Source organism: Hemicordylus capensis, chromosome 2 (genome assembly GCF_027244095.1).
Source record: "Hemicordylus capensis ecotype Gifberg chromosome 2, rHemCap1.1.pri, whole genome shotgun sequence".
In the NCBI taxonomy this organism is placed as follows: domain Eukaryota; kingdom Metazoa; phylum Chordata; class Lepidosauria; order Squamata; family Cordylidae; genus Hemicordylus; species Hemicordylus capensis.
The window spans coordinates 337,694,062-337,709,521 of record NC_069658.1 but is presented as its reverse complement, the minus strand read 5'-3'; the positions used below and the strand labels follow the sequence as shown (position 1 = coordinate 337,709,521).

General features: G+C 47.4%; 1 protein-coding gene and 1 long non-coding RNA gene across 4 annotated transcripts in view; one reads left to right on the top strand and one right to left on the bottom strand.

Moving 5' to 3' along the window:
• GALNT10 (polypeptide N-acetylgalactosaminyltransferase 10) overlaps positions 1-15,460 on the top strand; it is a 114,724-nt gene that overhangs the window by 64,137 nt on the left and 35,127 nt on the right. The gene's annotated exons all lie outside the window — the stretch shown is intronic.
• Positions 2,152-12,868, bottom strand: LOC128342384 (uncharacterized). The gene is made up of 3 exons (XR_008314948.1): positions 12,433-12,868; positions 7,652-7,862; positions 2,152-3,318 (listed from the first exon to the last, which is right to left on the bottom strand). It is a non-coding gene; the product is annotated as an uncharacterized LOC128342384 (long non-coding RNA).

The window sequence follows — 15,460 nt, the reverse complement described above, 5'->3', positions numbered from 1 at the left end:
TCTACTTCTGATATATTTAAATAAGTTTTTGTTCCTTGATGCTTCTAGCTATGTGCTCTTCAAACTTGTCTTTTTGCATCACTTATTGTCTCCTTACATTTCTTTTGCCAGAGTTTGTTCCTTCCTGTTCTCATCATTTGGGCAGGACTCCCATTTTCTGAAGGAAGTCCTCTTCCCTTTTATAGCTTTCTTGACTCTGCTTGTTAGCCATGCTGAAATCCTCCTGAACTTGATGGTACCTTTCCTTCTTTTTGGTATACATTCCAACTGAGCTTCTAGTATTGTGGTTTTAAATAAGTTCCATGCTTTCTGGAGTTATTTGATCCTGGAGTGACCTTTCCCTTTCAGCTTCCTTTTTTACCAGCCCCCTTATTTCTGACAAGTTTCATCTTCTGAAGTCCAACGCATCTGTGTTGGACCTCCTGGACAATTCTACACTTGCATACAGTGAGGGAAATAAGTATTTGATCCCCTGCTGATTTTGTCCGTTTGCCCTCTGACACAGAAATGACCAGACTATAATTGGAATGGTAGGTTTATTGTAGCTGTGAGAGACAGAATAACAACAAACAAACCCTCAAAAGCCCAGTGCCCAAAAGTCAGCGATGGATTTGCATTGTAGCGAGGGAAATAAGTATTCGATCCCTTCACAAAAGATGTCTTAGTACTTGGTGGCAAAACCCTTGTTGGCAATCACAGAGGTCAGACGTTTCTTGTAGTTGGCCACCAGGTTTGCACACAACCCAGGGGGGATGTTGTCCCACTCCTCTTTGCAGATCCTCTCCAAGTCAGAAAGGTTTCGAGGCTGATGTTTGGCAACCCGAACCTTCAGCTCCCTCCACAGATTTTCTATGGGATTAAGGTCTGGAGACTGGCTGGGCCACTCCAGGACCTTCATGTGCTTCTTCTTGAGCCACTCCTTTGTTGCCTTGGCTGTGTGTTTTGGGTCATTGTCATGCTGGCATACCCATCCACGACCCATTCTCAATGCCCTGGCTGAGGGAAGGAGGTGCTCACCCAAGATCTGACGGTACATGGTCCCGTCCATCGTCCCTTCGATGCGGTGAAGGTGTCCTGTCCCCTTAGCAGAAAAACACCCCCAAAGCATAATGTGTCCACCTCCATGTTTGACGGTGGGGATGGTGTTCTTGGGCTCATAGGCAGCATTCCTCCTCCTCCACACACGGCGAGTTGAGTTGATGCCAAAGAGCTCGATTTTGGTCTCATCTGACCACAACACTTTCGCCCAGTTCTCCTCTGGATCATTCAGATGTGCATTGGAAAACTGCAGACGGGCCTGTACATGTGCTGCCTTGAGCAGGGGGACCTTGCGGGCACTGCAAGATTTCAGTCCTTCACGGCGTAGTGTGTTACCAATTGTTTTCTTGGTGACTATGGTTCCAGCTGCCCTGAGATCATTGACAAGTTCCCCCTGTGTAGTTCTGGGCTGCTTTGTCACCATTCTCATGATCATTGCAACTCCACGAGGTGAGATCTTGCATGGAGCCCCAGACCGAGGGAGATTGACAGTTATTTTGTGTTTCTTCCATTTGCGAGTTATCGTGCCAACTGTAGTCACCTTCTCACCAAGCTGCTTGGCGATAGTCTTGTAGCCCAGTCCAGCCTTGTGCAGGTCTACAACCTTGTCCCTGACATCCTTCGACAGCTCTTTGGTCTTGGGCATGGTGGTGAGTTTGGAAGCTGAGTGATTGCTTGCTTCTATGGACAGGTGTCTTTTATACAGGTACTGTAACAAGCTGGGATTAGGAGCACTCCCTTACAGAGGGTGATCCTCATCTCAGCTCGTTACCTGCATATAGTGAAAAGACACCTTGGAGCCTGAAACCTGCTGCTTGATAGGGGATCGAATACTTATTTCCCTCACTACAGTGCAAATCCATCGCTGACTTTTGGGCACTGGGCTTTTGAGGGTTTGTTTGTTGTTGTTCTGTCTCTCACAGCTACAATAAACCTACCATTCCAATTATAGCCTGGTCATTTCTGTGTCAGAGGGCAAACGGACAAAATCAGCAGGGGATCAAATACTTATTTCCCTCACTGTATATGCTGAATTGGCTCACACACTATGGCCACTGCTGCCCAATGGTTCTGCAACTCTGACATCTCACACCAGGATAAACCAAACCAGGATCCACACCAGGCACCACTCAGAGTTAAGTCCAAGGTTGCCATTTCTGTTTGGTTCCATGACTATCTGTTCTAAGGCACAGTCATTTTAGCATGTCTAGAAATTTGGTCTCTCTTTCATTACCTGAATGTGAATTTACCCAGTCTTTTAGGATTGACCAACAACAGTAAAGGATCCAGCAGTCAAGAAATACGCCACAGACTAGCACTTGGTAGGGTTGTAATGAAGGCCTTGGGAAGGATATTTAGATGCTGTGACATGTCTATACCTACAAAGATTAGTATCGTTCAGACAATGGTTTTTCCCGTGACACTGTATGGATGCGAAAGCTGGACTTTGAAGAAGCAAGATAGAAAAAGTATTGATGCTTCTTCAACATGGTCTCTTGTGTTCAACACGATTGGGCTTTGTGCCTGCGCAGAGACCTCATCGAAGATTCTTTAAGCTAGATCCTGCCCTAGAAGTTTTGGTGGTAGCTCCAGCTCCTCAGGTTATATACAGCTGCGCGGGCTTCCTTCCTTGGTCTTTTTTTCATCCACGGACAAATCAACTTCTTGTGAGTACTTTGAGTTGGAGAGTTTTTGAGAATTTCTTATCCCTTTCCCTTCTGTTTATCTTCCATTTATTTTCAGTTCCCTCTTTCCACATTAGCATTTTTATTTCCTTCTGTTCCCTCCCCGCCTCCTCCACTCCCTAGTCCCTCGGGGCTTGGCATTTCACTGGCGTTCCGCAGCTTATGGCCACTAAACTTATTTTCAAACATTGTGCTTGTTTTCGGGCAAAACTCCCAGTTTTGGACGGCCACAGCCGGTGTTTATTTTGTCTGGGAGAGGAGCACTGTGTAGACTTGTGTACGCATTGTAAAAACTTTACCAAGCAGGCACAAAAAAACCGGACTTCCCACCTTCTGTCTTGGTTGTGGGAACAAGCCTTGAAATCTTCAGCCACCTCTGTGCAGCCCGCGAATATACAAACACCTTCCAACATGCATCAGGGCTCGCGCTTCTAGCCGCTATCTTCCCCTTTGGGGCCGGCTCTCATCGATATCGAGGCCACGTTGCCTTCGGAGCCTAGGGCTCAAAAACCCTCTTCGGATCCTTCACTCCATTCTGACCTTGTTGTCTCGATCCCGAAGACTTCGGTACTGAGTACCTCTGCAGCTGTTCAGCCTATAAAACAAAAGAAGAAGAAAAAGAAGGCTCGTGAGGACAATGACCATCCCCCTAAGAGGAAGTCCCAATCCCAGATCGACCCTGCCCCAAAGACATGGAAAGCTGCGTTGGCTACTTAGTCTGCAACTGAGTGTTGCCTCCAAAGTACGGCTCTAGGTACCGTACAGGCCGAAAGCATGATCCAGTCTATGAGTCTGAGCTTCCCTCCAAACCCAACAAACCATTGCAGGACTATGCCAAGGAACATGACGCTGTCTATGAACCTGATGCTTGGTCGGAGGCTGACTTCGAACAGGACTTCAAAGACCTCCACCCGCGCTCTACTTACCTTTACTCCCGGGACTGTTTGAGTACCTGTCCTCCTCCTACTGCGGCTACTTCTTACTGCAACTCCACACAACCTACCTCTCAGTCTCAGCTGCACCAGTGGGACGCCTGCTCCGGAGCTCAGAACTGTTCCCACTCCTTCCACCTTCCTCCGAGACCTCCACCTCCGCTCAACCTCACTGCTTCCCCCACCAGTTCCACTACAGAACCACCCTATGCAACTTCCATCTACCTTGTGACCTCTCCAGCGGGACCGTGTTGATTCACGGGTTCGAGACTTGTCAGTACCAAATGAAGACTACTCTTCTTCGGGCTCGAGCTCAGATTCTGAAGATCCTGAGGTAGCCTCCACCTCTTCAGAGCCTGTGTCGCTAGGCTCCACAAGAATTTCTCACTGAGTGGAGTCCAAATTATCCTTCAGAGGATTATAGGCTGTTAGTAGATTATGTAACGCGCATGGAAAATTCTTTGGGAGTGCAGATGTCCCAGCAGGACACAGAAGAACCTGACCCCTTGTTCCATTTAATCGAAGCAGATACCAGGGCCCCTGTTTCACTCCCACTTAACTCCTCTCTACTGAAGACCACAAGGTCCTTCTGGGACAAGCCTTCCTCTCTACTACAATCCGCGAAGAAACTGGATAATTTTTATAAGGTCCACTCAGCAAGGGACAAGGATTCTGCCTTCCTCAAGCGCCACCCCAACACCCAATTCTGTGGTTGTGGAATCTTCGCTGTCTAAGGCCCGTGGTACTTCTACATCTATACCACCTGATAGAGAGAGCAGGAAATTAGACTCTTATGGCAGGAAACTTTACTCTATTTCCACGTTAAATCTCAGAATAGCCACATACCAGGCCTACAGTGCCAATTACAGTCATTTCCTGTGGGAACGAATAGCTCCTTTGCTGGACCATCTACCCACCGAGCATAAGGAACCAGCTAAAGTGTTCCTGTGGGAAGCTGCACAACTTACCGAACAGCAACTACACAATGCACACCACGTGACTGAATGCGCATCTAGAATCCTTGCTACTTCTGTTGCCATATGCAGACATTCTTGGCTAAGGTCTTGGGAACAAAATCGGAGGCCAGATCTCGTATAGAGGACCTGCTCTTTGAGGGTGATGCCCTTTTTGGTGAAAAAACTGACAACACTGCAAAAGATCCAATGCCTTAAAAATACTGCTAAATCTATGAGCTACCAACCTCCATCGTACCGTTCTTTTCACCAAACTCGTTGGCAGCAAAGTCAGACCCAACAAAAATATGCTCCTACACCGCAACCAGACCTCTCCTTTCGGCAACCCCATTTTCAGCTCTACCATAAACGCAACCCCTTTCCCTCCAATCGAGCCTTGGCACCCCGACCTCAAACTTCTCCCAGCAACAACAAACAACAATGACTCTGTCCCCCGTCTCAGGTGGGGTACAAGACTTTCCCCTTTCCTCAGAGCCTGGGAGAAGATCACAACAGACTCTTGGGTGTTCACCATTATACAGATAGGTTACGCAATTGATTTCTCTGCCCCCCCCTTCAGTCCTCCGGTCTCCACTCACCCCACTCCGGTCCTCCTTGCCGAGGTGGACCTTACCAAACAAGCAATAGAACAAGTTTGGAACCCAGACTCCCAGGGTTTTCACGCCACGTACTTCACTGTACCGAAGCCAGACAGCTCCCTGCGTCCCATCCTAGACCTGTGGGACCTGAACAAGTGCGTCACCTACAAGTGCTTTTGGATGGCTACCATCCCCACTATCCTCTCCCTTCTCCACAAAGGGGATTGGTTCGCCTCCCTGGATCTTAGCGACGCCTATTACCATGTCACATTCCGGCCACAACATCGCCGCTACCTTTGCTTCCAAGTGGCAGGGAAGATGTTTCAGTTTTGTGCACTACCTTTCGGGCTTGCTTCAGCGCCCCATGTATTCACCAAGTGTGTTGCCCCAGTGGTAGCTCACCTCCAGCAACAGGGGATACAAGTATTCCCTTACTCGATGACTGGCTCCTGGTGGCTGGCGACCCTTGGACCCTCCAGGCCTACCTCAACACCACCATAGCCCTCCTCTCCGCTCTGGGCCTCCAAGTCAATTACAAAAAATCCAAACTCACCTCGTCACAGAATATGTTCCTAGGGCTTCTGTTTGACTCCACCACTGCACACCTCTTCCTCCCAGACCGGAGAATTCAGTCTATCCTGAATCTTTCCGCCGCCATGTTGTCTCGTCCCCAACAATCAGCCCGAACCATTCAACAGATGTTAGACTACATGGCGTCTACCACGCATGTCCTGCAGCATGCCCACTTACGGTCCCAAGTGCTTCAACAGTGGTTCATACGCTCCTTCGCTCCACACAAAGAACCGTCCTCACATCTTCTACAGGTTCCCTACCAGGTCCTTCGCTCCATCAGGAACGACCCCGACAATCTCGCGGTGGGTTCTCAGTTTCATCCTCAGAGACCCAGCTTCACCCAGCCTCACTCTCACCACAGGCACATCCAACTCGGGATGGGGTGCCCACCTCCACGACCTCTGCCTCCATGGCCTCTGGATTCCTTTAGAAGCCACCCATCACATAAACTTCTTGGAGTTTGGGCCATATTCAAGGCCCTGAAGGGTATCCTTCCGCTTATACAGGGCTCTACTATTCTCATTCAGACAGATAACACTACCGTGAAAGCTTACCTGAACCGGCAAGGGGGAACTCCTCCTCCTCCCTGCTCTGCCTCTCCAGCAAGATTTGGTTGTGGTGCATCAGACAGAGTTGGTGGCCAGGGGTGCCTTTGCACAGCTTTGGCTAGTGCGCCAGCTGCATCCCTGTCTCGAGAAGGCAGATCTGGCCACAGTTACCCATGCCTTAGTCACGTCAAGGCTGGATTACTGTAACGCGCTCTACATGGGGCTGCCCTTGAAGAACATCCGGAAACTGCAGCTAGTGTAAAATGCGGCAGCTAGGGTTTTATCTGGAGCTGCCCGGTGGGAACACATCACACCCATTTTGAAAGAGCTGCACTGGCTACCAGTTTGTTTCCAGGTCCAATTCAAGATGCTGGTTTTGACCTTTAAAGCCCTAAACGGTTTGAGCCCAGGATACCTGAGGGACCGCCTGCTCCCAAGGTTTGCTCCCCACTTGACAAGGTCATCTGAGGGGGCTCTGCTCTGGGTGCCGACAATGATGGAGGCCCAGTTGTCATGCACGCAGGACAGGGCCTTCTCTGTTGCTGCCCCCAGACTCTGGAATGCGCTCCCGGTGGTTATTCGCTCCTCGGTTTCCATCACAGCTTTTAGAAAAAATGTAAGATCTTGGCTGTTTGCCCAGGCATTTATTTGATTCTCTGCTGCTGCTCTTTATAATCTTTATTGCTTTTATGCTTTTTGTTTTAATTTTTTTAATCAGAATTGTTTAATATTTTTTCCCCACTTAATATTTTAATTGTGTCTTTTTTTACCATCTTGTGTTAATTTTTTTTTGCTGTAAACAGTCTTGGGATTGCTTTAATGAAAGGCGGTATATAAATTTAACAATAAATAAAATAAATCAATAAATAACCCCTTCAGTGGCAAACATACAGGGTGTCCTGAATACTCAGGCGGACACTCAGCAGAACAGTCCAGCACTCCCACGAGTAGCGTCTCAACAGGAACACTCTGCTTTTCCTCTTTCATACATGGTTCACTCCCGAGATCGACCTCTTCGCCTCAGAGTGCAACGCACAGTGCTGCCTCTATTGTTCAAGAGCAGGCATCTGTCTCCACTCTCTCGGGGACGCTCTACCAATTCCCTGGACACATATTTCCGCTTATCTGTTCCGACCCATTCCATTGCTCCCCAGGGTGCTTCAAAAGATCTCGCAAGACCACCTGTAATGCTTCCTGATCACCCCCTGGTGGTTTTCCCACCTGCTTCACCTCCAACGGCCATTACACGCACCTTCCGGACATTCCAACCTGCTCAGCCAGCACAACGGCCAACTTCTCCACCCAGACTTACACCTCCTTCACCTGATGGCTTGGTGGATCCGGCCTCCTTCCCTCTGAATCTACGACGAGTCCTCTTGGCCACGCATAAACCATCCACGATTAAGGCTTATGGGCACAAATGGACCCGCTTCTCCAAGTTCCTGGATTCCAGGATGATTCCCGTCTCACAGGTGTCCTCCCAAGTCATCTGCTCCTACCTTCTACACCTCAGAGAGTCAGGTCTCAAGCTTACCTGCGGGGAGACATGATAGAGCTCTATAAAATCATGCATGGTGTTGAGAAAGTGGATAGAGAGAAATTCTTCTCCCTCTCAAACAACACTAGAACCATGGGTCATCCCATGAAAATGATTGCGAGGAAATCTAGGACCAGCAAACAAAAGTACTTTTTCACACAATGCATAATCAACTTGTGGAAATCTCTGCCACAAGATGTGGTGGCAGCCACCAACCTGAATGGCTTTAAAGAGGGGTTTGGATAACTTTATGGAGGAGAGGTTTATCATCAGCTACTAGTTGGAGGGCTTAAGACCACCTCCAGCCTCAGGGGCAGGATGCCTCTGAGTACCAGTTGCAGGGGAGTGACAGCAGGAGAGAGGGCATGCCCTCAACTCCTACCTGTGGCTTCCAGCGGCATCTGGTGGGCCACTGTGTGAAACAGGATCCTTGACTAGATGGGCCTTGGGCCTGATCCAGCAGGGCTGTTCTTATGTTACCTTCCTCCGGGTGCACCTCATGGCCATAGTTACACACGCTCCTCCAGGCTCCCTGTCCTGGTTCCAGGACCCTGTCACTAAGAAATTCCTTAAGGGTCTATCACACCTCTACCCCGATCCACCTACAATGACTCCTACGTGGGACCTCAGCCTGGTTATAGCATGCCTTATGCGTGCCCCCTTCAAACCTCTGGCGTCCGTCTCTCCCAACTTACTCTCTTGTAAAGTCACATTCCTCATTGCTATTACCTCGGCCAGGCGGGTAAGCAAACTCAGGGTCCCTACGAGTAGACCCGCCCTACCTCTTCTTTCACAGGGACAAGGTCGTCCTTTGCGCCAACATTGCCTTTCTTCCAAAGGTGGTCTCTGCTTTTCGCTGCTCTCAACCTCTGACTCTACCAGTGTTCTTCCCCAACACGTCTGATGACTCCCAGCGTTGCCTCCATGCTCTGGACGTCCGCCGCGCCCTGGCCTTCTATGTGCAACGAACCTCTGCTTGGCGCAGGTCACCCTTCCTGTTCGTGATGCACTCTGGTCCTAACGGGCACCCAGGCTTCAGCACAGACTATAACCCACTGGGTAGTGTGTACCATCACTCTGTGTTATCAAATTGGCCAAGAAGCCACTCCCTCAATCCATCAGAGCTCACGCCACTCGAGCGGTATCTGCCTCTGCAGCCTCTGAAGGCTCCGTTCCTTTGGATGTTATCTGTCAAGTGGCCACGTGGGCTTCTGAACACTCTTTCATGCAACTCTATGCCCTGGATATACGCGCTCACAAGGATGCATCCTTGAGCCGAGCAGTGTTGCAGTCACTCTTGGCCTGACTCTCATCTCCAGGTAAGATTGGCACAGGGTGCAGCTTGCTATGCACCCAATCGTGTTGAGCACAGAAACCCCGTCGAAGAACGACAGGTTACTTACCTGTAAATTGGGTTCTCCTAGTGGTCATCTGTGCTCTTACACGCCCACCCATCCTCCCCTCTGTAGTCTTTTTCAGATCATGGACTCAGAAGACTGGGGAAGGAAGCCCATGCAGCCGTATATAACCTGAGGGGGCTGAGCTCCCGCCAAAACCTCTAGGGAAGGATAAAGAATATCCAAGGTCTCTGCACAGACGCAAAGCCCAATTGTGTAAGAACACAGATGACCACTAGAAGAACCCAATTTACAGGTAAGTAACCTGTCGTTTTGAACTTTGGTGCTGGAGAAGACTTTTGAGGAACATAGGAAGCTGCCATATACTGAGTCAGACCAGTAGTGGCAGTGGCTTCCCCAAGGTTGCAGGCAGGAATATCTCTCAGCCCTATCTTGGAGAAGCCAGAGAGGAAACTTGGAACCTTCTGCTCTTCCCAGAGCGGCTCCATCCCCTGAGGGGAATATCTTAAGTGCTCACACTTCTAGTTTCCCATTCATATGCAACCAGAGTGGACCCTGCTTAGTTAAGGGGACAAGTCATGCTTCCTACCACAAGACCAGCTTTCCTCTCCATAGATTCCACTAAGCTATGCCTCCAGCCCCCAACAGGAGTATCTTATAGTGCTCACACATGTAGTCTACCATTCAAATACAAACCAAGACAGACCTTGCCTAACAAAGGGGACAATTCATGCTTGCTCCCACAAGACCAGCTCTCCTCCCATTTCCTGTCAATTTTTGTTTCCACTCCTCTGACATCGACCAAGTTCTGTATTGGTTTTTGTGTTTTTAAAAAAGCATTAAAGCTTTTAAAACACTGAAAATGTGGCCACTGCAGGCCTGATGGTCAGGACGGTAAAAGTGTGCAAACACTTTGCTAGCTGAAAATATTGCAATGCTATCTAGGAAACGCTATCTAGGAAAATACTGCAATGCTATCACCTCTGGGAATGTAAACCTAGTCAAAAATCACAATGAGCATTGGTCTTCTCCAGGTGGTACTGACCACCCCTGTTGGCTCATGCACTATTAGCAGCCGAGCCAAAATTTGTGGTTGCCAAGATCCCAATTGTGGTCTGATTGCAGTTTGTTTATTCCTACATTATATCTTACTCTTCTGCCAAGAACTTCAGAGCAGCATATATGGTTATGTGCATCAACAAGCCTGTGAGGCAGGTTAAACCAAGAGTCCAGTGACCGACCCAGAGTCACCATGGATCAACCCAGGATACCATGGACAGCCAGGAAAACAAACAAATAGATCATAGAACAAATCAATCCAGAATTTTCACTCGAGGCACAAATGACCAGGCTCATACTATCATACTTTGGACACATTATGCAAAAACCCAGCTCCCTTGAGAAGTCCATCATCCTGGGGAAAGTTGAAGGAAAGGAAAGAAGAGGAAGGCCAGCAGCAAGGTGGATGGACTCGATTACGACAGTAATGAATGCACCACTGAGAGATCTTAAAGGCCAAGTTGAAGACAGATCATCCTGGAGAGAATCTATCTATGTGGTCACTAAGAGTCGACACCAACTTGACATTACTTAATCAATCAGTCAGTCAAAATGTGTGGGTAGTCACCCATTATTACTGCCCTGTCTCACTCTCAGCATTTTGATCTGGAGGGCAATAGCACGTCCCTAGTAACACATTTTCTTTTGGTTCTTGTATTGTCAACCATAATGATTCTGTGGAGGTCTCCAGTCCTCTTAGGTTTTCTAGTTGTTGGAATCTATTCTTTCTTTAATATTCAGTGCAGCTACTCCCCCAATCCTCCCCTCCCTATCCCTTCTGTAGAATTGATATCCAGGAATAACTATGTCTCACTGGTTCTTACCATTCTACCAGGTTTCCCTTGCACCCACTATATCGGTTTTAATTAATTAATAACCAAGCACTCCAGATCACCTTTGTTCGGAAGCTTATAGCATTGCTATATAGACACCTATACACTGAGTTCCTCACCTGGTGTTGGCATGTGCTATCCCCCTTACCATCATTTGACTTTTTTGGCCAGCTGTCAACTCCTAGCTCTACTCTGTCCCCTTCTGGTTTACCTGAAAGATTTGCATCCTCATACCTAAGGGATTTTGCTTGCCAAACCAGATACCACCCAGTTCCTGTCGGCAATCGCCCAGGTGTCATTTTAAAAGGTGCTCTGTGATTTTTTTATTTTAAGAGCCAGCAGTCTGGTTCCATCTTGATTCAAGTGGAGACTGTTCCTTTTGTACAGGCTTCGCTTGCCCCAAAATGTATCCCAGTCCCTAACAAATCTAAACCCCTCCTCCCAGCACCACCGTCGCATCCACACACACAGATCCCTCAGCTCCATCTGTCTCACTGGCCCTGCACATGGAACATGTAGCACTTCAGAGAACGCTACTCTGGGGCTCCTGCACTTCAGTATGCTTCCTAGCAGCCTAAATTTGGCTTCCAGGACCTCCCGACTGCATTTCCCAGCATTGTTGGTGCCACTGTGCACCACAACAACTGACTCCTCCTCAGCACTGCCTAACAGCCTACCTAGATGCAACATGACATCTGCAACCTTCGCATCAGGCAGACAAGTCACCATGCGGTCTACACATGGGTCACACACTCATCTCTCTATGCCCCTGAATCACCCACTACTAAGAGCCCACCCCTGGAGGAGTATCCTCTGTGTGGGAGAATATGGGTGCATCACCCCAAGGAAGGGGTCCCTGCTAAGGGAGTGTTCCCCTCTTCATCAGACTGATGTCCTTCCCTGAAACCCTCATTCTCCATGACAGCAGAAGCACTGTCAGCCTGGTAGTGAGATGCCTCTGTACATCCCTGAGGGTCTCATCCACACACCTCTCTGCTTCTCTGAGCTTCTCCAAGTCAGCCACCTTGGTTTCAAGGGAACGAACATTCCTTGTGAACCAGGAGTTCCTTGTAATGAGCACACATCCAGGAGGACTTCCGCCCCTCAGGCAGATAGTCATACATACAACACTCTGTGCATTACATCGGGAAGCACCCCCTTTATTGCTGGCATTCTACCTTCATAACTGGTTTGATTGGCTATTTAGAATATATATAGGGCTTGTTCACTTGAAGCTTTGTATTGGGTGCAAGTGTCAGCTAATTAAATGTTTTAAGCTTTGTTCTCCAGGAAAATTACGAAAAGTTGGGTGCCCACCTTATCCTTGTGCTGTGTGTCTCCTCTGTGATGAATGGGGATGACTTGTTTTCCTTCCTACAAAGTTCCCTGCCAATCTCCCGTTAAACTCCTGCAAAATTCATTCGATATCTATTTCCAAACCCACGTCCACAAACGCCCTCTGGTCTGAACTTTGTCTTCAAGATCTGCTGGCAATCTGACTCTCCTCAGGAATGTGATCCCTCACAAGCTGAGTCACTCACCTGGAGTTAATCCCCCACTCAGGCTAACTGCTCTTCCTCTGTCAAAACCACACACTTCTAGCCAGAAATCAAACCCTAGAAAGTTACTAGCACTAACAAACTTAGCTTCTCCTTTCCCTTTTTTTCCCTTGCTGGTTAATTAATCAATTTCCTTTCTTGATATCTTCTTTTGGAGAGAAATACAAGCTTGCTGCCTCCTCTGTCTTCAGGATGAAAACAATCTTCATTTCTCCTTCACTCTGTCCTCTGACACTCTCCTCCACTCTGTTCTTGCTAATCCTGTTGCAGGCACTGGTGTGCAAATACCACGGGCTGTGCTCATGTGGGAGAGGCCAGCTCTACAGTGAGCTCAGATTCCATGAGTGCTTTCTCAGGAAGCTCAGGCCTTGAGGAGCTATCTCTGGAGACACCAGCTCTGGGGCACTCCAGAATCTGATGTCAGGATCCAGGGCTCATGCGGTCTCCATCTGTTCAGGTTCTGATCTGGTATCAATATCCAGGGCTTGTGCTGGTCCTGCTTCCTCAGCATCTGACTCGGTTGCTGCTATGAGCAGGGCTGTGTCAGTCTGGGCCACAACAGCTACATAAAGTTCTGGAAAGATGTAATAGGTCTTGCCTATTATTCCAGCTGCACTAAAAAGAAAAAACACATTGGCAAAGAAGAGCCATTCCATTTTGTTGGCTACGGCTGCAGCTGTAGTGCTATCTGCTAAAAACACTGATTTAATGGGCATTCAGCCAGTCTCATTCCTTTCACTCACTTATACTCTGTTTAGTCCATCACATTCATTTATTTCACATACAGCAGCCTTCTGTTCTTGCTTAGGTGGTACTTTCTTTAACTGTAGGAGACTAGCTTCATTTCTGGGTCTGACTTGCTTTATTTATGTTTATGTAAGTAAGTAAAGTGTGCCATCAAGTCAGTTTCGACTCCTGGCACCCACAGAGCCCTGTGGTTTTCTTTGGTAGTACTGCCTGATATATACATCACTAGGCAGTGTACATAATCCATTGCAGTATATATATTTTTATATATTTTTTAAACCTTTCACAGAATAAAAACAATTCAGAGTGAAACAATTAAAATAATTGTATTGCTTACATTGCCCTACCCTTTATCCAAGAAAGTAGCTGGCTGCCATTATGCTTATTTTTATGCCAAAGTAAAAGTGGCTTCTAAAATGACTTCTGCTCATACTCTGAAGGTCTAATTTCAACATTACAATGTGGATCTTTTGCCATTTCATTACAACTTTCCTACACACTTACTCCTCCTTAAAGCAAAAGTGAGAAAATATATTGGAAGCACTGATGTGTTTGGAATCCAGTCTGCATCGGGGGGCGGGAAGGCGGGCAGTACTTTGCATTTAAAGGGAAATGGAACTGTTTCCTAGATTGAGAATGTTTTTTTGGGGGGTGAAGGTTTTCTGTGCCTTCGCTTCTGCCTGCCTAATCATCCTTCATTTTTCCTTTGCTTGAAATAGTGATTTGCCTAAGACCCTTCAAACTTTGGCAGAGACTTGAATTGGAACTTACCAGATCAAAAGGCCACACTTAACTCGTTGCACTTCGTTGGCCCTCTGAACTTAGAGGATGATAAATCCAGTACTGCAAGATTAGAAATCGGAGTCTCAGTTCTGGGACATCGGGGGTGAGAGAAATCCAGATCTCAATTCTGACTTTGCTACTACTCTTTACTCCTTAAGCTAGCAACAGGGTTATTGTGAGGTATAAAATGTGCGCTTGGCAGAAGTGCAAAAAAGTATATTGCCTTCATTCAAAATTTGTATGTTTATATCCTGCCGTACAATATAAAATCTAGGGGTATGGACAAATCAATATCTGCAATTCAATTTTAGCTTGAATCGCAAATCACCTCTGATTCATTGAAAGCAGCTGGTTTGGTCAGCTGCCTTGATGAATTTCCCCCGATTTGACCCAAAGTGAATTGGCACCATTTTGAGGCTTGTTTTGCTGAGAAAACAGGCTTCAAGTTGCTTTTCTGTGTAGACCAGTTCTCCAGGACGGGCTGACACGCTAAGTCCAGAATGAAGGGTTGGTCTACCTACCGATCCCAATTGGTATACCAATTGGTAGACCAATTCCCAAGCTCTCCCCAGAAAGAAGCACCACTTTGAGGCCCACTTTCCCAGGAAAATTGGCCTCAAAATGGTGCCCAATTCTATTTGGGTCAGATCGGGGGATGATTCTATGCTACTCTGAATCTGACCGAATCTGACCCCTTTTTTTAAGGTTAATCGATTTGGGGAAGAATGATAAAATTGCCCGATTTGACCCTAATCACTTGGTGGGTGAATCAGTTTGTACATCCCTAATAAAATCCCAGGCAGCTATTAAATGTTAAAGTGCTATACACAAAATACCTATCAAGTTTAAAAAAAAAGAAAAACAGCATATTGCAGAAAGTAAAGAGAGGAATATATTAAAATGATCACAGCATTAGCCAGTGCAGCAATCAGAGTCCAAAAGCACATGAGAACAGTAATGCCTTTGCCGGCTACCAGAAAGGCAAGCAGGGTTGGAAGAGAGGGGAACAAACAGCCATGAAGAGAGCATCCCATAATTTGGGGGCAATAACAGAATATTTGGAGTCTAAGCAGTTAAGGGCTTTAGAGATAATACCAGCACCTTGAATTGGGCAGCCAGTGCAGCTCTAAGGATGGGAGTAATATGCTTCTACACAGTGGTCCCATTGAAAGTCCTGGAAGCCACATTTTATACTAACTGGATACTCTTCAAGGGCAGCCCCATGAAGAATGCATTGCAGTAGTTCAAATGTGACT